Source organism: Hibiscus syriacus, unplaced genomic scaffold (genome assembly GCF_006381635.1).
Source record: "Hibiscus syriacus cultivar Baekdansim isolate YM2019G1 unplaced genomic scaffold, ASM638163v2 tig00111338_pilon, whole genome shotgun sequence".
Classification (NCBI taxonomy): Eukaryota; Viridiplantae; Streptophyta; class Magnoliopsida; order Malvales; family Malvaceae; genus Hibiscus; species Hibiscus syriacus.
The window spans coordinates 4377647-4404547 of record NW_024063064.1 but is presented as its reverse complement, the minus strand read 5'-3'; the positions used below and the strand labels follow the sequence as shown (position 1 = coordinate 4404547).

Sequence of the window (26901 nt, the reverse complement as noted above, 5' to 3'; positions counted from 1 at the left end):
CAAAAGTTTCTTGATAATTTCAAGTGAGATTTCAAAGAAACTAAGCCTTTTTTCAAAGGTTTATGGACATGATTTCCAAGAGTTTCTTGATAGTAAGTCCTTCGGGCCATCAGTAAGTCTTTCGAGCATGATGCTTAAATCCTTCAGGTCATATATAAGTCTTTTGAGCAAGATGATAAGTCCTTTGGGTCATCCATAAGACTTTTGGGCAGGATGTTTTCACATGATTTTCGAAAAACGAGAAAACAATTTCCAAAGATTCTCATTTAAATATTTTCTAAAGTAAGAAAACAATTTTCAAAGTTTTTTACTTAGTAAGTCATTCGGGCCATCAGTAAGTCTTTCAAGCATGATAATTAAATCCTTTGGGTCATCTATAAGTCCTTCAGGTAGGATGTTTTCACATGATTTTCCAAAAAATGAGAAAACGATTTCTAAAGTTTTCATTTAAATCATTTCTGAAAAATGAAATTTTTGATAAGTAACCAATTCAAAGTCCCAAAAAAGGAGAGGTTCAACTGACACTCAAGTTGAGGCAGATTCCCATATTTGGTGGCTACGAGACAATTCTCTACAAGAAAAATTGATTTTCAAAGATTATCTTGAAATACAAACCTTCAAGTATGATGTTTTCAAAATTTCAAACATATACTAACAGGTGGTAATGTTTAATTTTCAGATTTGATATTCTCGAAGATAAGAGAAGTGAATCGAACTCGATTCAATCTTCCCTAAAGAATAGTGGAATGAACAATATTTCTAGATTTGATTTTCCCTAAAGAAGTAGCGGAACATATCCCTCTTTTTTCAGATTTGATCTTTCCCGAAGAACAGTGGAACAAGTCTACCTTGATTCTATCTTCCCTGAAGAACAGTGGAATGAATCAACGTTTCCATATCTGATTTTCCCTGAAGAAGCAGTGGAACAGATCCCCTTTTTTAGATTTAATCTTCCCTGAGAAACAGTGGAATAAGTCTGTCTCAATTCAATATTCCCTGAAGAACATTGGAATGAATCAAAATTTCTAGATCTGATTTACCCTAAAGAAGCAGTGGAGCATATCCCTTTTCAAAATGATCTTCAAGAATCTCTCTTAAGATGTTGTTTATTTCCAGTCTCACTTTAGACAATATCAGATTTTCAAGCATAGATTTGACCAGATGAAAACTCGTTGCCTCTTCGTTTTTATCCTATTCTTGTTAACACAATGATGGACAAAGATAGGTAGCTGTCGACACCCGTTTTCGCCCAGAAATATTATTAATACTATTATTATGATTATTATTTTTAATTTTTAATTTTATTTTATTTACAGGCTAGAATTACAACCCAACCGGGCCCAAAATTACACCCGAAACCAAATAACAAATAAGGCCAAATTAAAAATCAACGAGCCCTACCCAATGACCCAATTTCAACAAACCTTAGCACTGCCACAATAGCCCTGCTACACCAGTCCCCTACCACTGCCATTTCAACCAACCATAGTAGCCCTGTCGCACCAGTTCTTTACCACCGTCATCTCCACCATCAACACCTCTTTTCCAAGCTTCTCCAAACACGTAAAGATGAAGGATATAACGTGCAACAGATCTAAGGAAAAAAATGACATACCGGTTAGAGGAAAAAAATCAGATCTAAAGAATGGAGCCTTAGGGTTTTTGAAAAAAGTAGAGAAAAAGAAAAATAAATAAGGAGACCAAAAACAATTGTAACGGGGAGAGGGAAGAACAAATCAAAAAAAGTTTGTAAAGGTCTATCGACCATCATATTTTAAGAAATAAAAGAAAGTTTTTCTATATCCACTCTTCCATTCGAAAAAAATACCAATCATTTAAAAAGGCAAGCATTCGAAAAGAGAAATAAAAGAAGAAAGTAAAAAGGGAGATAGGGTTTTACCTTAGTCGGTTGGGTTTTTGTCGCCATAGTCGAACAGTCAGGGTTTTTCGGGTGTTTAGAGGGTTGTGGCTTTTTGAGTCTTTTTTAAAGGGTTTAGGTAAAAAATGTGTTAGCTTTGGGGATTCTTGCCTCGTTTGGTAATCGAACAATGGGAGATGGTACCAGTATACAACAGATTTAGAGCGGTGGTTGGAGTGCATACAAGTGTTGGAGCTTGTAGAGGCCTTGGTCTAAAGTTGATTTAGAGTAGATGAGGAACTGAGTACCATCAGTTCGCTCAAGGCAGGCCTAGGCTTCCCTCGTTCGCCAGGAGTACAAAGGTCGAAGCTTTAGAGTTTAGGGGTCATTAGGCCTTCTCAGTTTGGTTTAGGATCAATTAGAGTAAAACAATGAGGTTGATTTATGGCCATCGACGGCGGTGGCCATGAGGCCCTTGGGGGCTATCATCCATGAGAAAAGGACAAGAGAGAGTTGAGAGAATTCTCTCATTCTCGACAACAGTTTTTTGCTAAAAAAAATGATTTGGCTTAGTTTAGGGTTTTTTATTAGGTTTTTGTATAAATTGTTTCGGGTTAATTACTTTTCAGATCACCTGGGATTAATGTAAAATCGCACTCCAGTCCTTCCGATTTAAGCGTACTTTTACAAAGTGGTCACCTGTAGGGATCTTTTTTATTTTAACCTTTTTTTATTTGTCACATTATTGTTATTTTCTGACTTTGTACCTCAGATATGATTTTTGGGTTATTCATGTTTAAGTCTCTTATATTTATGCATGTTTTTTCATTTTAATCCATGCCTTAATTCTTGATGTGCATGTCTAATTTTTTTCTTTATTTTAATTTATTCCTTTATTATTATTTTATTTATTTTGAATTATTTATTACCTTTCTGTTTTTATGCATTTTGGTTCTTTATTTGAGGTTTTAATTTTAGATTCCTTTTAATTTCATTTTAGAGCTGTCGTAACCGGTTTTCGTCCGGACACGAAATATTTATTTGGCGGGAAAATTGATATGAATAAATGGTTTTGAAAATAATTTGGAAGTCGCCATCGGCCTTTTGGGTCAGATAGGTCGAATACCTAAAAAAATTATCTTTTAAAAGAGTTTTTAAGAAAACATCAGTTAAAAGATAAACTGATCTGCGTTTTAACCAAAAATTCGTTCTTTTTAATAATAAAAAGGGATTCCTGGTCGATTACGTTTAGGGAAGGATTAGCACCCCTACAACGCCCAAAATTGGTACTTTTTAATTATAAATTGTCTCTATTATTAGAAATTTAAAAATTCAAAATATATTTAATTTATAATCCTATTATTTCAAAATTATAATTATATAAAAAAATATTTATTTATTTAAAAATATCAGAAAAGGACTTCTAGGTACCTTAAAATAGCTCTTTTCTTCGATATATATTATAATAATTAAAATTTTTTATAATATTTAATTTTAAAATACCAGAATAGGACATCCAGTTGTACTAAGACTGCCCTTTTCTTTGATATTGAAAAATAAATAAATAAATATTTTAATAATTTATATATAAAAACATATAAAATATTATTTATTATATATATATTTATATGACTATATAATAATAAAAAATATTTAAATATATTAACAAATAAAATTAAAACAATAAAAAATACAATTATATATTTAAAAGCAGTAAAATAAATGAAAATATTTAAAATTAGTGACTAAATTATAATAAAATTAAAATTAAATACTTAATCCTAATTAATTATTTAAAATTATAGGGATTAATCATGTTATTTTCCTTATTTATTAATTTAGTGACTAAAATAAAATTATATAAAAATTGAATATCAGATTAAAATAAATTAAAAATATATACTCTGGATTAAAATATTATTTATTAAAATTAAGGGACTAAATATGTTATTTATCCTAAATATTTATAAATACGGTTAAGGGCTAAAATAAATAAAATTAAAATTAAAGAACCGAATTAAAAGGATTATAAATTGATTTAGCGACTAAAATGTAAGAATTACAAATTAGGATGGCTACGGAAAGGGTTTAACCTTTAGTTAATTACAGACAGATCCCTCCCCAAAACAGCGTCGTTTGGGGAGGGCTATTTAAGCCCCTTCATAGCTGGCCCGAAGGGCCAGCAAACTCATTCTTCTCTTCTTCTTCTTCTCTCAAAAACGAGAGACGAAGAAGCTCTCTCAGTTCTCTCTAGCTTCCCTCATCGGAGGGAAGCAGGTTACCGGGCGGCAGCCGTCTGCCGCCGTAATCCCTGCCGCCGGCCATCGCCTACGGTGGCCGGAAATTTCCAACTTTTCCTAAAATATAGATCTAAACGCCCTAAGACCGAATCTGGTCTTTGTTTTCCCTAAAAACCCTTAGGTTCCTGTAGATCTATTTTTTTTTACCTTCGGTTTTTGGCTTTTCGATGACGCGAGGAGTCTCAGATGACTATGGTTTCCTCGGTAAGTTTCTCTATTCTCTCTTCTTTTAATTTATGTGGTCTACCGGTTGTTGTGGTTGTTCTCTGTATCTCTCTGGCCGTTGTTCTTCCTCTCTTCTCCTTTTTTTTCTATTTTTGCTGGTTGTTGTGTTCTTTTCTTTGCAGGTTGGTGATGGCTTTATAGCCATCACCAGCGCTTGTCTCGGACCGATCCTAAGGGTGGAGTTCGGTGAGTCACCGAGCTATGTGGTGACTCACCCCATAGCCGCGACGTGTGGGGGGCAGCTGGATCTTCTGGAGACTTCGGCGATGGTGGTGTCATGGCAGCAAGGCGTCATCGGCTGCTGGTTGGGTCACCTGGCATTGAAGGTGTCGGTTGGCTGATAAACGATGGCCATGTGGCCCTAGGTTCTTGTAATCGGGCCTTTAAATTGGGCTCCGGGATTAATAATTGGGCCTGTAATAATAAATAAAATTATTTATTATTTAATAATAACATATCATAATAATAATAATAATAATAATCAAATGAATCAAATGAAAAAACTAGTGTCTTCAGCTGCCCCTCTTTGCTCATTCTTGTGTTAACGAGAATAGAGCAAAGACGAAAAGACAATAAGTTTTTTTTTTCATTTAATCTTCACTTAGAAATGTTGAACAAGTTCTTCTTTGGGATTGGTTCTTCTTATTATGAACTTTTCCACTGGGGATGACAATTTATCCTCTTCTATGATGTAATCTAAAATGTTGAACAAATTCTTCTTATTATGAACTTCTTCTTTTTCAGATGAGTTCTTCTCATTATGAACATTTCTGGAAATGTTGATGTTGATCTATCTAATTCTGTGATAGAGTTGAACAAAAGGTTAAACAAGTTCTTCTCATTATGAACTTCTTCTTCTTATTCAGATAAGTTCTTCTCATTATGAACTTTCTCTGGAAAAGTTGATGTTGATCTATCTACTTCTGTGATAGAGTCATGCAAAAGGTTGAACAAGCTCTTCTCATTATGAACTTCTTCTTCCTTCTTCAGATAAGTTCTTCTCATTATGAACTTTCTGGAAATGTTGAACAAATTCTTCTCATTATGAACTTCTTCTTCCTTCTTCTGATGAGTTCTTCTCATTATGAACTCGAACTGGAAAAGCTGATCCATCAAGTGATGGATTTGAGCAAAAGGTTGAACAAATTCTTCTCATTATGAACTTCTTCTTCCTTCTTCAGATGACGAGTTCTTCTCATTATGAACTCTACCTGGCAATGTTAATCCATCAAATAATGAATTTAAACAAAAGGTTGAACAAATTCTTCTCATTATGAACTTCTTCTTCCTTCTTCAGATGACGAGTTCTTCTCATTATGAACTCTACCTGGCAATGTTAATCCATCAAATAATGAATTTAAACAAAAGGTTGAACAAATTCTTCTCATTATGAACTTCTTCTTCCTTCTTCAGATGGCGAGTTCTTCTCATTATGAACTCTACCTAGCAATGTTAATCCATCAAATAATGAATTTAAACAAAAGGTTGAACAAATTATTCTCATTATGAACTTCTTCTTCCTTCTTCAGATGAGTTCTTCTCATTATGAACTTTATCTGGAAAAGATGATCCATCAAATGATGGATTTGAATCTTTGCTAAAATCTTTGAAATTCCTGTCAAAATTCAACATGGATGAGAATGAATGAAAATGCACCTATTTTTGCAAATGCCTAAATATGATGCATGATTGTTAAGTTATTTGATTTCAGATTGGTGAACTGAGTATTTCTTCAGTTGTAGAAACCCAATAAATCTTTCTTCTTCAAATCAGAGAATCTATCATCTTTGACAAATGTAGATGTAGATATAATGTCACAAAATCTCTTGAGAATAAAACTCAATAGTATAGGCTCTTGAAAAGCTTGCATTCATGCAACATGTTGATTCTGATAACAACTCATCTGATTATGAAGTGATCTTTCAAGATGATTTCGCAGATATCGATAGTTCTTTTAATACCGAGAAAATCTTGAATTCTGATTCTGATGAGGAGAGTAAACTGTTATGCTTGAAAAGAAATGGGATCCTTAGAGGTTGAGGCTTCAATAGCCATGAAGAGATGTGGTTCAGATTTATCAATTACAAAATTGACAGATTTTATATGTGCTGCTCAAATGGCTAAGGCTGCTGATGCACTTCTTCCGGTAAAAGATAGGAAGCCATTATGCAATGATCCCAATTACAAGAAAAGGCGAAACTTGGGCTATGATTTTTGGGAAAGAAATAAGCAGAAGAAACTTGAAAAGAAGCTTCTTAATGAAGATGATCATGCAGTTCATCTTTTAATTCCAATGATTGGTTATGTGGTTCCTACCGAACCAGATCAGATAACTCAAAAAACACTTCCAGAAGATGCTATTGGGTCTCTTTATTTCTACTATGATCACATTCATCTTTCAAATTCAATGATTGGTTCTGTGGTTTCATACCAAACCAGATCAGATAACTCAAAGAACACTTCCAAAAGATGCTATTGAGTTTCTTTATTTCAAATCCAATGATTGGTTTTCGGGGTTCATATCAAACCAGATCAGATAACTCAAAGAACACTTCCAGAAGATGCTATGAGCACATTCATCTTTCAAATTCAATGATTGGTTTTTCGGGGTTCATACCAAACCAGATCAGATAACTCAAAGAATACTTCCAAAAGATGCTATTGGGTCTTCTTATTTCTACTATGAACACATGGTACTTGCTCCAATTAATGTTTGGACTGGAATATCATAGTACTTATTCAATGTAGAGCCAGAATTTGTAGATTCGAAGCATTTTCATGCTACTACACTGAAAAGGGCTATATTCATAATTCTGCCAATTGAGATTAGATTTTCTCTTATTTTGCTTCCTCCATGTGCTGATGTTTTTCCATTGACAAAGAAATGATGGCCTTCCTTCGAGTGTCCAAAAGTATGTTCTTGATGAGTGCTGAAAAGAATAAAATTGTTCCACTTGAATCTGATGAGGTGGAAATGCTTCTAGGTTTCCCTAAAAAACCATATACAAGGATCTGTATAGAGACATGTTCCATGGTGGTATCAAAGTCCTGTCTCTTTTCTCTGGGATCAATGATGCAGAGGTTGCCTTTTACTGTCTTGGCATACTTTTAAAAACAGATGTGCAAGAACTGAATGATGATCGGTTGGAGCAATTGATGAGTAGATTTGTCGAATTCGACCTTGTTGTCGGTGGCATCCAGCGTAACAACCTTACTGGAAGAAATAAACATCATTGTGATGGGCTTGAAAATTTTTGTTAGTGCCTTTGCTTGTAATGATTGCTACAACAAACTGTCTCTTCTGCTGCTCCAATATATCCCACTCTTTTCAAATCATGGAACGGTTTAGTTGACAGTAAAACTTGTCATTTTCAACTTTTGGAATACTGTAACCAATGTTACCCTATATAACCAGAGTGCAGATAATGACTTGTTCATGGCTTTATGATGATGATAATTTGCTTACTTTGTATTCCATGCCTTTAAAAGTATTAACATAAAGTGATATTCAGAAATCTTTAACTTATTTCAAAATTATGTTAATCCATTTACAAAATAAAAAGAATAAATTGAATTTTCGAAAATAAATTGAATCTCAAATAGATTGTATTCAAAATTATGGCAAGCATAAGAATGATAAAAATTCAAATGACTCAACAAATTATTAGCATAAGTATTTCTAAATTAATCAAATTGACACAATTTAGAGTAGTGATGTAAGATTTTGTCTGGAAGATCTCAAACGTTGTCAAAATGCTTGTAGATGTGAAGTTTCTCCCAAACTGTCAAAATCTTAAGAGGGGTTCAATTGACAGATGCCTAATATCAATATGTATTTGAGCCGCCCATTCAGGTTTTCAACTCAAATCCTTCCTTTGGTTACAAGATGCCCTTTACGGGTTTTCATCTTGACACCCTTTTTTCTTTTTTCTTTTTTCTTTTTCTTCAAGCATAATATTTCTTGACAGAATCCGAGTTTATTGGATTTCTCAGAATTTTTCCAACCATTTCTGCCAAGATCAATGCTCCTCCGGAAAAGGCCTTTTTCACAACGTATGGCCCTTCCCAATTAGGCATCCATTTCCCACGGAAATCTTTATTTATAGGTAAGATCTTTTTTAGTACTAGATCACCCTCTTGGAATTCTCTTGGATGTACTTTCTTGTCATGAGACTTCATCATCCGTTTCTAATACATCTGTCCATGGCAAATAGCTTTCAATCTTTTCTCCTCAATAAGGTTCAATTGATCAAATCTAGCTTGGATCCATTCGGATTCATCGAATTTTGTTTCTCTCAACATTCGAAGCGATGGAATCTCAACTTCAATTGGTAAGACTGCTTCCATCCCGTAGACTAAAGAAAAAGGTGTTGCCCCAGTAGATGTTCGAACAGTAGTTCGGTATGCATATAAAGCAAAAGGTAACTTCTCGTGTCAATCTTTGTAAGTTTCAGTGATCTTTGTAATGATTCTCTTGATGTTCTTATTTGCTGCTTCAACTGCCCCATTCATCTTTGGACAATATGCCACTGAGTTTGCATGTTTGATCTTAAACTGTGCACAAAGTTCGGTCATCATTTTGTTGTTCAGGTTTAGAGCATTATCTGTAATGATCCTTTCTGGTAGGCCATACCGACAAACTATCTCTTTCTTTATGAATTTGCAGACTGTGGACCTTTTAATATTGGCATATGAAGCAGCTTCAACCCATTTGGTAAAATAATCAATTGCCACAAGGATGAAACAATGTCCATTCGATGCTTTTGGTGTGATTGCACCAATGACATCTATTCCCCACATAGAAAATGGCCAGGGTGCTGTCATTACATGTAAAGGAGATGGGGGTACATGAACCTTGTCTACATATATCTGGCATTTATGACATTTCCTTGCATAATCAATGCAATCTGTGTGCATGGTAGCCCAATAGTATCCATATCTCATTATTTTTCTGGCCATGGAAAGACCATTTGCATGCGTTCCACATATTCCACTGTGTACTTCTTCAATGATGCTTCTGGCTTCGCTGGTATTTAAACATCTCAATAGCATTTGATCATTGCTTCTTCTATACATGATCTCTCCATCAAGAAAATATCCAGCAGCCATTCTTCTCAAGGTTCTTTTATCAATTTCAGATGCATTTTGTGGATAACTTTGATTTTTGATATATTACAGGATATCATGATACCATGGTTTACCATCTACCTCTTCTTCCACACTATAACAATGTGTAGGAATTTCATATACTTGCATTTTGATTGGCATCATATCAACTTTCTTAGTTGCCTGAAACATAGCAGCTAATGTAGCCAAAGCATCTGCCATTTGATTTTCTTCTCGAGGGAGATAATTGAAGGTGACTTTCTCAAATTCTTTCACTAATTTGAGGGTAATATTTCGGTATTCCAACAATTTGGGATCTTTTGTTTCCCATTCTCCTCGCAATTGATACACCACTAACGATGAATCTCCATATATCTTGAGACATTTGATTTTTCTTTCTATAGCTTCTTTCAATCCCAAGACACAAGCTTCGTATTCCGCCATGTTATTGGTGCAAAAGAACTCCAGTCTACTTGTAAAGGGATAATAAATATTTTCTGGAGAAATTAACACTGCCCCGATTCCTCGTCCCATGGCGTTGGATGCTCCGTCAAAGTAAAGCTTCCAAGATGCAGATGCATCATTTGTTCTGACTTCTTCATTCATGGATATACACAATAAATCTTCATCGGGAAAATTGAAACTCAAAGGCTGATAATCATTTGATACACGACTGGCCAGAAAATCAGCTATGACACTTCCTTTTATCGCTTTTTGGTTGACATATACAATATCAAACTCAGATAATAACATTTGCCATCTAGCCATTCTGCCTGTCAAAGCTGGTGATTTCATTAAGAATTTCAAAGGATCAAGTTTGGATATCAACCAAGTAGTATGATATAACATATATTGTCTGAGTCTTCGAGTAGCCCACACCAAAGCACAACATAATTTTTGTATTGGTGGATATCGAATTTCACAATCAGTAAATTTCTTGCTCAGATAATAAATAGCTTTTTCTTTTCTTCCAGATTCATCATGCTGTCCTAGTACACATCCCATCGAATTTTCAAAGACCGTCAAATAGAGAATTAACGGTCTATCAGGCATTGGTGATACTAAAATGGGGGCATTGGATAAATATTTCTTAATAATATCCAAAGTTTCTTGACATTCATCATTCCAGACTTCAGGATTGTTCTTTCGAAGTAATTTGAATACTGGATCACATTTGTCAGTTAATTGAGAAATGAACCGAGATATATAATTTAATCTTCCCAAAAAGCCTCGAACTTCTTTTTTTGTATTAGGTGGTGGAAGATCTTGAATTGCTTTTACTTTACCTGGATCAATCTCGATTCCTTTTTTGCTGCCACAAATCCCAAAAGTTTCCCGGAAGTTACCCCAAAAGTGCATTTAGCGGGGTTGAGCTTTAATTGATACTTCCTCAATCTCTGGAAAAGCTTTCTCAGATTTTGAATATGTTCTTCTTCAGTTCGGGATGTAGCAATCATGTCATCTACATATACTTCAATCTCTTTGTGCATCATGTCATGAAACAAAGTTACCATGGCTCTTTGATACGTTGCCCCTGCATTTTTCAATCCAAATGGCATTACTTTATAGCAGAATGTGCCCCACATGGTTACAAATGTTGTTTTTTCCATGTCTTCAGGATTCATTTTTATCTGATTATATCCTGAAAAGCCATCCATGAATGAAAACCATGCGTGTCCTGCAGTATTGTCCATCAAGGTGTCTATGTGGGGTAATGAAAAGCTATCTTTCGGACTAGCTTTGTTGAGATCTCTGTAATCCACACACATTCGAACTTTCCCATTTTTCTTCGGTACGGGAACAATGTTGGCTACCCATTCTGGGTATTTGGCTGACTGTAGGAAACCTGCATTAATCTGTTTCATTACTTCCTCTTTGACCTGTAACAACATTTCTGGCCTCATTCGCCTGAGCTTTTGTTGGACCGGTTTATATTCTGGATTGATTGGAAGCTTGTGCATCACTTGTACTCAAACCAGGCATATCTTGATAAGACCAGGCGAAGATATCCTTGAACTCTTAAAGAAGATTTATCAATTCTTGTTTTATATGGATTGTCAGAGTAGTGCCAATTTTCACCTCTTTCATTTCTTCATCTGTTCCCAGATTCACAGTCTCAATCTCTTCTTTGTGAGGTAGAATTTGTTTATCTTCTTTTTCTACCAGTCTTAATAATTCAGTAGGAACATCACATTCCAGTTCATCCTCACAACCCATTGATTTCTTCCAGACATATGGGTTGCTCTAAATTTATCTCTTGATTAAATTTAGGAATAAACATGCTATTAACGTTGTGACACCTGCAAATTTAAGTCGGACATATTTCCGAAAGAATATAGTAAATTTATGAAATAAATAAATGTAAAAATGTAAGAAAATGTAAAGAATGATTGCCATCTAAAAATTTTAAAGAAAATTTCTTATATTTAACCTAATTTCCTTTATAAGATAACAAAAAGTTTTCATACTTTTGAGCTAAACATAAAGATTAGTTCTGAATATTACTCTGTGTTAATATTAAAAACTATAGGAAGGTCTTCAGTGGTCCAATTGTTGAGTGTTTCTCCAGGAAAACATGGGCGAATCCTATCCAAGTATTTGCCAGTCTTGTTGTCATTCCTGATCATGTTGATAAATAATCCATTCATAGCTTCTTCAATTATGCTTTGATCTTTCGTCAACTTTTCTTCTTTAAAGGCCTCAACAAGCTGTTGTTCTACATTAATTGTTCCCCCGGATCTGAATGTGGTCTTCAACTGTGGGAAAAACATGTGTTCCCAAAGGATTTCTTTTCCTTTCAACCTTGCCTTTCTGTCTTCACACCTTCTTTTCATCTCTTTGTTCTTTTGCTGAAAGTTGGGCTTAAATCCAAGCCCAAAACGATCTTTCTTCATCTTTATACTTACAGGAACTGAAATCCCTTGAAGATTCTTTCCTAAACCTTTCCCAGCTTTAGCTCCGATGCCTAAAGTTTGTCGTACCGTCATCTTGGTGCAATCAGATAATCTGGGATATGGAATTTTGCTTCCTTCTGCAATAAAGGTTGCATTGACAAATTCAAGAGCTTAGAAAGAACATTCAAGAGCATCATCATTGGTTTCAATATATGGAACATCACTTGTTACAGACGCAATGATTTCTTCTTCAGCTCCGACGCATATTAGTTGTCCATCAACAACAAATTTCAATTTCTGATGTAATGAAGAAGGAACAGCTCCTGCTAAATGAATCCATGGCCTCCCTAATAAACAATTATATGTAGGGTGGATGTCCATCACCACAAAGTCAATATTGTACACGATTGGTCCGATTAACAACGGTATTTCCATTTTCCCAAGCACCTCTTTTTGAGTACCATCAAAGGCTCGTACTACATTCTGATAACTCTTCATGTGTGATTTATCCACAGGCATTCTTTGAAGTGTGACTAGAGGCATCAAGTTGAGAGCAGATCCATTGTCAATCAATACTCCTGGCAAAACATGACTATGACAATGTGTCGTGATATTCAAAGATTTTACTGACCCCATTCCGCCTTTGGGTATTTCATCATCCATGAACGTTATGTAATTGTCAGCGGCTATATGTCCCACAATTCTGTCAAGTTTATTGAGGGATATATCTTCAGGGATAAATGTTTGATTAAGCATTCTCATCAAAGCATTTCTATGTGCTTCTGAATTCATCAATAGATCAAGAATAGAAATTCTCGCTTGTTGTTTGTGTAGTTGTTCAACCACACTATACTCACTATGTTTCAGGAATTTCAAAAATTCTTGCGCTTGTTTTTCTGTTACAGGCTCATTGAATGCTGGAGGGGATTCATCATCAAATACCTTTTGGGGTATTACCATGGCTTTTCCTTTTGCTTTCACTTGTTCTGAAGCATTGGATGTTTCGGGAGAATAACATCTCCCACTTCTTGTAAAGAATCCGACTTCACTCACTGCTTCAGACGTCAAACCCAAACTCTATCTTTTCTCTTCCATTTTTTCTAGAGAAACAGATCCTCCTACCATTGAAATATTGGTAGTATAATTCCAAGGTACCCTGCGGGTATCCTTGTATGGAAATGGTAGAGGAGTGGTGATAACTACTTTCGGCTTTATTGGTGCAGGAATCACCGTAGATGATTTCACATTAATGATCACAGGATCACTTGTTCTCTGACTAGGTTTAGAATCCTCTGATGAGCAAACATCATCTTCTTTTTTCCCTGGTTCTTTTTCAAAGAATTCTATCTCTCTGCTATTCATCAATTTTTGCACCAAATCCCTAAACTCAGGACAAAGTTGAATTTCATGCCCCTTCTCTTGATGATATTCACAATAATTCTTGCCTTCATTATGCTTAGGCCTGAATTGTTGTGGAATTATATCGGCTAAAGAGAGTTGTTGAAATACCCAAACAAAAGGAGATTTAATTTCAGAAATGTCAGTTTTTGCTTTCTTTATGTTCTCTTCCTAAATTGCATTCACGTTTTTATCTCCATGATTTGGCAATGGATGATTTGATGTAGATGGTGAATTGAATTCCAACTTTCCAGTGTTGATCAAATTTTGAACCACCCTTTTGAATGCCAAACAGTTTTCAATAGAATGACCCGTAATTCCTTCATGGTAAATACAGTGTGCCTTTACATCATACCATGGAGGGAATGGTGGTTGCATGGGAACCAAAGGATAGGGTCGTATGACATCTGCTTTTATCAGCGAATCATAGATCTCTGCATAGGGTACTGGTAAAGGTGTAAAAGACAACCTTTCATTTTCCTTTCGAGATCCTCTGGACTCTGCTCGATTAGTGTTTGTTTCCTCTTTCTTAACCCTTGGCTGGGTTATTGTAACACTTTTTGATGAATCCTTGTTGTAAGAGTTTGCATTGTTGATTTCATTCTCTTTTTTCCGGTACATAGGTCTTTTGGAACTAGACCCTTCATTTGATTCAATTTTGCCACTTTTCAAGACATTTTCAATGAGTTCTCCAGAAATGACCAAATCTGTAAAATTTCTGGTAGCATTCCCCATTAGATGATTTAAATAAGGAGCTTTCAATGTATGGACAAATATTACTGTGGCCTCTTTTTCTGACAAAGGTGGTTGAACTTGGGCTGCTGTGTCACGCCATCTCTAAGCATATTGTCTGAACATTTCGCTATTCTTTTTCTCCAAATTTTGGAGAGTCCATCTATCAGGGACCATGTCTGTTACGTGGCGGTACTGCTCTAGGAATGCTTTAGCCAGATCTTTCCAAGATCTTTCCAAGATCTAATGTTGGCTTTGGTCAATTGAGTATACCATTTTAAGGCTGGTCCTGTCAAACTATCTTGAAAGCAGTGAATTAACAATTTCTCGTCTTTCACATATCCTGCCATTCTGCGACAAAACATAGTAATGTGGGATGAAGGGCATGTGGTACCATCATATCTATCAAATTCGGGAGCTTTGAACTTGATGGGGAGGATTAGGTCTGGAACCAAACTCAACTCACTAGCGTCAAACCCATAGAATGATTCAGTTATTTCCACGGATTTCATTCGTTCTTCTAAGCTCTTGATCTGTCTAGTCAATTCTTCATTTACTTTTCTTTCTCATTCAGCTCATTCAAATCTGGGATTAAATGTTCAGCATTAAAATCCCCTATTTTCACATCTGATATAAGTGGATTTTTGCTTGAAGATGCAGGATCCACTTGTCGATTTTCATGTGGTTTGGCTTCTTGAAATGCTGATGTGCGGGCATTGATTTGTATAGGTGTAGTACCAGAATGATAAATTGGTTCTGGTGGAAAACCTAAAGGATACATAGGTTCTTGGTTGAAAGATACAGGATTTTCATGCATTTTTCCAATGATAGCTTGCCTTTTAAACATGTCTTTTATTTTCTGCATCATGCTATCTTGTGAATTTGCAATACTGGCTTCAATTTTCTCCAGCTTCATTCTCATTTCTTCTTGTTCTTTATTATGTTATTCCTCAATACGTTGTATTTTATCCTCCATAATTCTCTTAGTAGCTTGTCTAGTACCGTAGTGATGTTGTATTTCTCTTTTGGCCAGAATAACTGCGATTGAAAAATCTTTTGATATTATTTTTTCCAAATTTTAATTAATGAATTTTATCTTAATAATAAAAGTTATACATAAAGAAAATCATGAAATGAATAATGAATGTATGCAAAAATGTATGTATGCAAAAAGGTATTGATCCCAAAAAGTTAACTGTCATAGAACAACTTTTATCGGCATACAAAAGTTTCTTTATAATAGTTCATAACTACAGATAAGGCGTAGCTTTCCTATTAAGCTCTATAATTTCTTTCATTAACCATGACACCTTCTTTCCAAACTTAGAAACTGGATCAACATGATGCTCAATTATTTTAGCTTCAACAGCTAGTTCCCCAACATATCTAGCAACTTCGCTCATTTTACCATGGCCTTGAATACCATATTACTTCTTTCTTCACTTCTTTCTACATAGAAATCAGTTGACTTTTGCCATTGTTCATTAGTTCCTTCAAGAGTTTGCTCTAACTCAGTGATTCTGACTTGACAATTGTGCAGAATTTTTTCAAGATCTCTAATGCGTCTTCATAGTGAAGCACTTTCCTCATTACTTTCTTTGAGATCATTAGGTCCTAGACGAACCTTTTCTTGAAATAATGACTCTTCAAGTTGCAAAATATAAGCGTTAAACTCTGAGTTTTTGTTTCTAGACTGATCCAGATCTTCTTCCAGTTTTGTTCGTGCTTCTTGCGTTCTTTGATTAAGTTTCTGGATTTGAACATTCTTGTTTCTGCATCTTTGTATCCAATTTCTAGCCATTTCTTGCTCTACCTCAAGTTTGGTGTTGAAATTCTTTCTTTCCAGCTCCCATTTTCCTTTTTCAACATTGAACTCTTCAATCCTTTGGCCTCTGACTTCAAGTTCGGCAATCAACTGGTTCATTTCAGATTCAAAACCCTTGAACATGATATTTTTCTCACCTTCAAATTTATCAAAGATGTCATTCTTCATCTCTTCTAAATCTTTGGCTCGATCCCTTTCTCTTTGCATTTCATTCATGATCTCGCGGTGTTCAGCTTTGTGTTTTATAATTCGCTCTCTTCTGTCAACCTCAAAATTTTCCATTTTTTGCTTTCCTTTCTCAAGGCTTTTGAGTAGACGGCTATTCTTTCCTTTCAGATCTTCAACTCAACTTTTTTCGATATTCAATTCTCTGGTCATTTGTACTGTTGATTGGCTTGGTCCTGATGTTTTCCGGGATTTATATAACTCCTGGTAATTTTTCTTTAATTCTCTAAATTCACCATCAACTTTTTCTTTGTTTTCTCTCAACATTGCACATTGTGATGAATGAAAGTCAATGTCAACACCCAACATAGCTTTATCTCGTCTCATTTGCTCTAATTCTTTCGACCAGCCTTCTCTTTCTGCTTCAAACTCAGCTCTTAGGATTTCAATCTCTGATGGAACCACCTTAATACGATCTTCCATAGAGATATCCTCATTTTGATCTGGTAGAGGAATATTTTCATTTTTCCTGACAGATCTCCATTCCTCATAATCAGGAGTTAGCATTTCTTTTGCTGCTTTAGCTCGGATACAAAAAGTTGTTTTCCAAGATGTAACGGCTTTCATGATATTTCTTTTATAATTTTTACTGTGGAATGCGAACTCAGATGAATGTAATCCAGCGGTGACAGGTACAAATTGACGACCTTCATATTGTCTTATAACCAGAAGTGGTGCATATCCAATTCCTCCCCACAATCCGAGCAGCGTTATCCAATTGTAATCACCACATTTGTAAAAAAAATCTCTTTGGATTTGCCACGGGGCTCGCCAAACAATGTCATTGCTTTGCAGATTTCGAAAGGCACTAATCCACATATCTTTCTTAATTTCTTTCGGCCATTCTTGCTCCAGAAATTCTTTTAATGGTGAGTAATCCGTATTAAAGCGCCGGTATGAAACCTTTTCTGTCCTCCAGAAATGGCTACGGATCCAAACATATAACAACTGGGTACACCCTGAGAATCGTCCACCTCCTAGCTTTCTACAAGCATTTAACGATCTGAAAGTCTCTGCTAGAATTGCAGAAGCAGGATTAATCTTTTTTGGTAGCTGCTCAAACAAATCTACTACTACAGCTTCAATATATCCCAATACTTTTGGGAAGATGACCATACCATACATACCCAGAGCAAATAGATCTAATCGTACTTTAGTGTCTGGATGACTCTGAATAAGTTCTTTAATGTTGGTCCAAGCAATGCCTTCGCTTTCTCCCTTTTGTTTTGTACGGGATGCCACCCATTCTTCTCGTACTCCGGTAATCTTTGCTAATTTAACTCGAAAGGGTTGAGTTTTAATTGACTTTGAATAAATTCGATTCTCCAAAGCCCCTTCTATATGTAGCAAAGTTGTGTACTCTTCAATAGTAGGGACCAAGTCCTCCTTATTGAGAGTGAAGCAATTGTACCCTGGATTCCAGAATTGAATTAGGGCTCGAAGTAAGTCATCATCAACTTCGACATAGAGCAAATATGGGATGTCTCCATAAGTCTGATAAAACTGCAACTTTTTGTTTGAGTCCCAACTTTCCCAAATACTTCGCAAATCTTGCATATCATTTCATTTTAGCGAACTGGAGCATAACTGGCCAAGTCCGATACATAATCATCTTGCAGACTGTCTCCTCCTTGTCTTTGTAAGTCCTCAGCCCACTGTCTTACTTCTGAGTTTAGAATTATTTGATTTGAACACTTTTTATCCATGGATGAAGGCTTTCCAATGAGACAATTAACACGAGGATCAATGCCTTTTATCCTGTATGATACTATGCAAACAAAAGAAATAAAGAACACATAAAAAGAAATGAATTAGTTTACATAATAAAGAAATTTAATAATAATATCTACCTAAATATCTTTATTTAAACATGCTTTTTCATAATAATTTAAATTTACATGTAATTTAATCAATAAGAAAATAAATAAATAAATAAATTAAAAGGAAAGTTAGAATTCATTTCTCCTGTGTGTACACCTATTTTGGCATGGCTTCAGATCAGAAGAGTTTCTAGGGTTTATTATATGCAAGGTTTCAGATCTAAGAATAAAGGTACTCGAATTGTCCTTGTTAGTGCCCCCTTGGGTTGCTAACCCTCAATCCTAGTCCATCACAGACTAAAATGGATCGAGTTCAATTCGAGGGGATACATTTCTCTATGCCTAACACGAAGAATAAATTCTCACGAAGACATAGAGCATATGAACCTCGAAAGTTACTTGCTAGGTCTGACACGGAGAATAAATTCTCACGAAGACGTCGCTTTCACTCCCACTTAAAAGGGACAAACTCAATTATAGAGCTTTATGTTATGCAATGCAAGTGTTGTGTGTGAGGAGAAATGTTCAAACCTTTGACAGAAAAAATAAATAATGAAATAAAATACTTGCAAATAAAATGAAATATTAATAAGAAAATATATAAATACTATGAAAATAATAAATATATAAAAAATTTGAAAAGAAAGAATTATAAATAAAATATATGAATTTTTAATTTAAAATTAATAGAGACAATTTATAATTGATTTTAAAAGTTTGACCAGGTCCCCAGCGGAGTCGCCAAGCTGTCGTAACTGGTTTTCGTCCGGACACGAAATATTTATTTGGCGGGAAAATTGATATGAATAAATGGTTTTGAAAATAATTTGGGAGTCGCCATCGGCCTTTTGGGTCAGGTAGGTCGAATACCTAAAAAATTATCTTTTAAAAGAGTTTTTACGAAAACATCAGTTAAAAGATAAACTGATCTGCGTTTTAACCAAAAATTCGTTCTTTTTAATAATAAAAAGGGATTCGTGGTCGGTTACGTTTAGGGAATGATTAGCACCCCTACAACGCCCAAAATTGGTACTTTTTAATTATAAATTGTCTCTATTATTAGAAATTTAAAAATTCAAAATATATTTAATTTATAATCCTATTATTTCAAAATTATAATTATATAAAAAAATATTTATTTATTTAAAAATATCAGAAAAGGACTTCTAGGTACCTTAAGACAGCTCTTTTCTTCGATATATATTATAATAATTAAAAATTTTATAATATTTAATTTTAAAATACCAGAATAGGACATCCAGTTGTACTAAGACTGCCCTTTTCTTTGATATTGAAAAATAAATAAATAAATATTTTAATAATTTATATATAAAAAAATATAAAATATTATTTATTATATATATATTTATATGACTATAATAATAAAAAATATTTAAATATATTAACAAATAAAATTAAAACAATAAAAAATACAATTATATATTTAAAAGTAGTAAAATAAATGAAAATATTTAAAATTAGTGACTAAATTATAATAAAATTAAAATTAAATACTTAATCCTAATTAATTATTTAAAATTATAGGGATTAATCATGTTATTTTCCTTATTTATTAATTTAGTGACTAAAATAAAATTATATAAAAATCGAATATCAGATTAAAATAAATTAAAAATATATACTCTGGATTAAAATATTATTTATTAAAGTTAAGGGACTAAATATGTTATTTATCCTAAATATTTATAAATACGGTTAAGGGCTAAAATAAATAAAATTAAAATTAAAGAACCGAATTAAAAGGATTATAAATTGATTTAGTGACTAAAATGTAAGAATTACAAATTAGGATGGCTACGGAAAGGGTTTAACCTTTAGTTAATTATAGACAGATCCCTCCCCAAAACGGCGTTGTTTGGGGAGGGCTATTTAAGCCCCTTCATAGCTGGCCCGAAGGGCCAGCAAACTCATTCTTCTCTTCTTCTTCTTCTCTAAAAAACGAAAGAATAAGAAGCTCTCTCGGTTCTCTCTAGCTTCCCTCATCGGAGGGAAGCAGGTTACCGGGCGGCAGCCATCTGCCGCCGTAATCCCTGCCGCCGGCCACCGCCTCCGGTGGCCGAAAATTTCCAACTTTTCCTAAAATATATATCTAATCGCCCTAAGACCGAATCCGGTCTTTGTTTTCCCTAAAAACCCTTAGGTTCCTGTAGATCTAATTTTTTTTACCTTCGGTTTTTGGCTTTCCGATGACGCAAGGAGTCTCCGATGACTATGGTTCCCTAAAATATAGATCTACTTTTGTTTTTTTTGTTTTTGCTGGTTGTTGTGTTCTTTTCTTTGTAGGTTGGGTGATGGCTTTATAGCCATCACCGGCGCTTGTCTCGGACCGGTCCTAAGGGTGGAGTTCGGTGAGTCACCGAGCTATATGGTGACTCACCCCATAGCCGCGACGTGTGGGGGGTAGCGGGATCTTCTGGAGACTTCGGCGATGGTGGTGTCGTGGCAGCAAGGCGTCATCGGCTGCTGGTTGGGTCACCTGGCATTGAAGGTGTCGGTTGGCTGATAAACGGCGGCCATGTGGCCCTAGGGTATCATAACCCTAGGGTTTCTGCTGGGACCATATGAACCGTTGGATCTATGCTAGATCCAACGGTGGAGAAGCAAAGCGGCGGCAGCACTAGGATAGAAAACCCTAATTGGGTTTTAGGGTTTCTGATTTGGGCCTGGGTTCTTGTAATCGGGCCTTTAAATTGGGCTCCGGGATTAATAATTGGGCCTGTAATAATAAATAAAATTATTTATTATTTAATAATAACATATCATAATAATAATAATAATAATAATCAAATGAATCAAATGAAAAAACTAGTGTCTTCAAGAGCCATTAGTATAAATTGAACTATTAGGTTTAGATTACTTTTGACTTAGTTCTTATTTAGTATTTTACCCTTTTTATGCATGCTACATATTTTTTTTTGGATATTTGATGTTTAGTCCCCCTTATTTAGGCGTGCTTTTAAATTTTGGTCAAGTGTAGTGATGATTTAATTTTATTTTAATATTTCTGTACTGATTTAGTAATTTACACATTATTCTTTAAAGCATGTTTTAGGTTTGTAAAAAAGTATAATTATGATATAGTCCCTGTAGTTTCAACATGTTTGTATTTTGGTTTTCGACCTATTTTTTATTATTTAATTTAACCATGCAATTTAATTTTAATTTGGTCCCCATGTCTTATTTACTTTTATTCATTACAATTTTAGCACTTAATATTAAAAATGTTCATTTTAGTCACTTTTTGCACTTTATTTTATTTTAATTTTTGACATGATGATTTTATCCGTTTACATTCTAGTCCTATTTGCATTTTGTTTTATTTTAATTTTTGCATGTTGCTTTTATTTTATTGTTTTGCATATTGCTTTTATTTTATTTTATTTTAGTCACTAATTAGTTTTGTTCTCTATTAATTTGCATGATAAATTCATAAGCATTTCTTGACTCGAATCAAAATAATTTTACTAAGGGTAATATTCGTTCATTTTAAGATTGACATAAAGTGATTGTCTTAATGTATAAGAAAGCTACTTTCGATAATTTTAAAATGAAAGTCTATCACATTAAGTGACAGGAATTAAGTTGAATCCATTTTAAAATTTGGGGAAGGAGAAAAAGATCATGTTCTTCTAATTAAGTTCACCGATAAAAGACTATCATATCAAAATATAAGGTATTGTCTCGATGTATTTAAATAATTGAACATCCTTACTCTCATTAAATGTTGGTAAAATAAATAATTAATGGTACTTGCTTGATGTATGCTTTTAATTTGTTTTATTTTTGCATGTACAGTTCAATGGGATTACAAAATAGTAACACTCGAATTAATATTGAATTTTAGGATGAGATAATAATATATTTTCATTCCGGTTGGATTAATAAATGACTACTTTAAAGCATGAGAGATCATTTATTCTCGATTGGATATAATTATATATTATCGTTTTCTCTCGAATCAATATTGATTTTTAAGATGAAATAGTGATATCTCTTCATTTCGATTGGAGTAAAAAATGATTGTTTTATAAGGCATAAGAGGTTGTTTATTCTGGATTGGAAATAATCAGATGTTATCATTTTCTCTCGAATCAATATTGAATTTTAAGACGAAATAGTGATATCTCTTCATTTTAATTGGAGTAATAAATGATTGCTTTAAGGCATGAGATGTCATTTATTCTCGATTGGAAATAATAAGATATTATTGTTTTCTCTCTTAAGATCCAAAGAATATGTTTTTTAAAATAAAGACAGAAGGTCGTGGTGCTATTTTTTTATTGTGTTGGATTAATAATGAACTTTAGGATGTAATTATAATATTTTTTTTATTGGAGTAAGAATCGACTGCTTTAAGGTATGAGAGGTGGATTATTTTCGATAGGAAATAATTAAATATTATTGTGTTTCGTTCCAAAATTCAAAGAATATTATTTGTATGAGATCTTAAATTAAATTAAATTCGAATTATTTGCAAATTTCATTGAAAATACAACTAATTAATCGACTAGGTACCAATTTAGGGCGTTGTGGGGTGCTAATCCTTCCTCACTTATAACTGACTCTTGAACTCAACTTTTTGGTAACACACCGCAAATTTGTTGTTTTAATTAAAATTAATATTTTAAATGACAAATAGTTTTTGGGTCCCTAATCACATCCTAAACAAAAGTTGGTGAAGACTCATCGAATCACGTTTCATTATTAACCGGTTATTAAATTATTCGAGACAATATCTTTTTAAAAAAACCAGATTTTAAAAATCAAATTTTTTGTTTTTTAAGAGGAAAAAATCGTTTCAACAAGATGATGATCTAGTTGTAAAATATAGTCCCCTTGAGCAACCGGGTGAAGTAGACTTTGAAGCTGAAGTCGTGGTGGAGGAAGCTCCTGCAGAGGAAACTCCCGCTGCCCATCGTAGTGCGGTGATCACTGTGCAAGAGACCGCAGTTATGCATTCGGAGGAACCTGTTGGAGAGGCTCCAAGAAGAACATATGCCTCTGTTGTAAGTACTCCCCTGTTGCTCATTATGCAAACACTACATTTTTATTTGAGCCTATATGTTTATGACTTGCTTATTGAGGGTGTCTCACTCATTACCTATTCTTAACATGTTGAAATAGCTAGCATTTTACCTATACAAGTTTGTACTTTCTTTATCCATAATGTAACCAAAATATCCTTTGAATTCTACTAAATTGTGTGGCATACAACATCGATCTTACATTACCACCACATGTCCTTGCATGTAAATAGTAAACATGCAATGAATTACCAAATGAGAGTCGAGAATGATCCGGCCTTTCCTTTGAACTAACTTTTTTTCTATTTAGCATTCGGACCGCAGATCAATGGTGTTTAATTTTTTAGAAATTCAAGTATTTATAATTCGTTAATTAACCTTATTTGGTGTTAAAATGGTCTAGTTGGGTGTTCCTAAGGAGCAGTCGGTTTCATCTGTTCGACCTCGACCATGTGTAATAAGATTCCCCAGACTACTTCAGATTGGGATCACATTCCAGAGTCTGCTAGTCAACAATCACATCTTGCTTATTCAGATGTGCCTGAATCTACAGCAAAGAAAGCAGTGGAGGAAGGTTTGATCTCTGAAGAAGGTTAGTCTAGCTCTATTAACTTTGGTCTGTTTTGTTTATATTAGCACTTACAGTGATATAGTTTCCATTTGATAGTTTGCTTTGCATTTTTATCAATTTCCCTTATTTTGCCTCTGCATTGGTTACTGGGAAAGAAAAAAAATTAAATGGACATATGAGCATTTAATCTGACCCTCTGAGCATTAGGATTTTGTTTCAACAGTTGAGAAATTAATGGTTTAGAGGCTGGATATTTTATCATTCCATTTCTGAATTACCTTCCATGCTTAGAGTTGAAACAATATTAACTGGTCGAAATATTTATAGTTCTTGGATCAGGCGTTGCAATGTGATTATTGATCTTCATCCTTTCAGATGAATATATTGGTGAATGCAGATCTGTCTATGTGAGAAACTTGTCCTCTACTGTTACTGCTACTGGAATTGAGTAAGAGTTCAAAAATTTCGGCAGAATCAAGCCTGATGGTGTGTTTATCCGGAACCGCAAGGTGATTTCTTTTTCTTCTCTTCTCAATATCTTTTGTATATATCTTCGAACAAACTAAATTTGTGTCAGATGTATGCAGGATGTTGTTGGTGTTTGCTATGCTTTTGTTGAGTTTGAAGACATTTCTGTTGTTCCAAATGCAATCAAGGTATGAATTTTCGTTGTTGTTTGGGCCTTCTCCCCAAGCGAATATGTTGAATTGCAGCTAGTAGCTTGGTTCCTTTCTGTATTTCTTTTAGAATTTCATAAGCTGAATAGTTTCTTACTTTCCTTGCTAATCTCCTCTTTGAATTATTCATTGTATGTTTGTAACTACTTTGGCTTGTTTTCGTCTATAAGATTGAGTTCACCGTAAAAGGAGCTTTGAACACTCTTTTAACATTGTTCCATTGTAATTACATTTTAGTTTTAATTTTTATGGTGGTTCATATTGTTGGATCAAATTTAAGCTGCATCCATGTTCCTTTGTGATGCTTTTATTCTGTTGCTTATGACGGATAAGATGGAGATGGCTAGCACAGCCATGAAAGAGCTTCTTGAATAAATACAAGAAAAAGTGGATTTTGAGACAGGAGGGTGAAGGAAATAAACCTCTATTTTTCTTTTAAACCAAAACTTACTTATAATACCCGCAAGTGTCAAAGTCTTCTAGTTTCTTATTATATGAAGGACTGTAGATATACATGGATATACTAGAATAGCTGCTCCAGGTGGTACCATGAAATAGCATAATCTACTTTTGTAGCTAATTTGTATATTCGTAGTCGTCGCCTCGTTGCCATCCTGAAGCTATGGTTTTACTTTTGACTTCTGTACTTGATATTTCATATTAATACTGACCAAGTTTTGTTTCTTCTATAGGCATCTCCTATAAAATTGGGGGGAAGGTAAGTTTACATTGAGGGGCACATACCAATTAGCAGCATTACACGTGGAGGAAGTTCCCTAATACACACTCCTCTTTTATGCACTCTAAAATTTTCTTGTAGTTGTATATTTTCAGTAAAATGCTTTTTCATGTTGTTGCTTTTGAGTATCTTCCTAACATCCACAAAAGCATTCTTCCTACTTATCCACAAAAGTCACTCTTTCAGTCACTAAATTCTTTTGCCCACATTTACAGGCTGCTTCACTAAAGTTTTACAATTATATGATAATCCTCTAGGTCGATTGTTAGCTGGTAAACAAACTTCCAATATAAACTCTCTGATTTTGGCAACTTAATTATAAAAAAAAATGACAATCTTGATGAACATTAAGCATATGATTTCTTAAACATGTATATGTGGGTTACAAATTGTAGTCTAGTTTCTCATTATCGAAGTGCAATTGATTTGTTAACATGAGTCTACCATTCAAAATGATCAGGAAGGGGAAGAGGCAGGGGCAGTTATGCACCAAAGGCCTTGAGAGGTCGATTTAGCTCTCGTAGTTTGTGTAGGGGAAATGACCAAGAATTCGGTGACTACAGATCAAGAGGTAATGGTTACAGTCAACTTGGGGGAATTGAATATATATATGAAGTTTTCAACTTGTTGCATGAATATCGAATTGAACATTTCCCATCAATATTCTGCTTTGTAATTTTTGTTATTTCTCATAAAAGAAGTGTTGGGGCGTATATAAACCTTCTATGGGGTGTGCGTTTTTCTCCTCTTGAGTGCTTTTTATCATGCAGTTCAAGTGGAACATCATTTTTATGTTTTATGTTGTTCTATGAACAACTAGATTTGGTACACCAATACTATTACAATCAATTTAAAGTAGTTTATTGCATTATATATTTTTTATTTATGAAAAAAAAACTAGTATTGTTTAATATTATAAATATTCATATTCGTGATATAAAAAAATTGTAGTCATAAATATATATATTATAATACTTATTTTATTAATAAAAATCAAGTATGTTAAAAATTGGTTAAAGCACACAAATGGTCCCTTGACTATAGGATGTTGTTTTGTCGGGTTCCTTGACTAAGAAAAATTAAAAAATAATCCTTTGACTAGAGTTGTTTTGTTAAGCCCTCTACTATTAAAAGTTATAAAATAATTATTTAACTATCCATATGATTTAAATTTATTTTTTCGTTAAAAATTTTGATGGTTGTTAACAGTTTGAGATAAATAAGGTAACAATATAAACTTTAGGGGTAAAATATCTCGAAAAATATTTACGGGACATCTTAGTAAAAAGTGTATAATTCAGGGGGTAATGGTGTATTTAAACCTTTCCTAATATGGAGTAAGTTTTTTTTTTAAATGTAGAAGGGTGTCGTAAAATGATACCATTTCAATACCCCAGCTTCAGTTTGCACCAAAGTCAAAACTCGTCTAAGAAAGTCTACAATGTGTAGAAGGGTGTAGTAAAAATTTTAGTATAAAGTTTCGCCA

The 26901-nt window shown here is 34.0% G+C and overlaps 1 pseudogene; it reads left to right on the top strand.

The window, feature by feature from the left end:
- Positions 1-26227, top strand: part of LOC120159018 — a 38769-nt pseudogene extending 12542 nt beyond the window's left edge.
- The last annotated feature ends 674 nt before the right edge of the window (positions 26228-26901 follow it).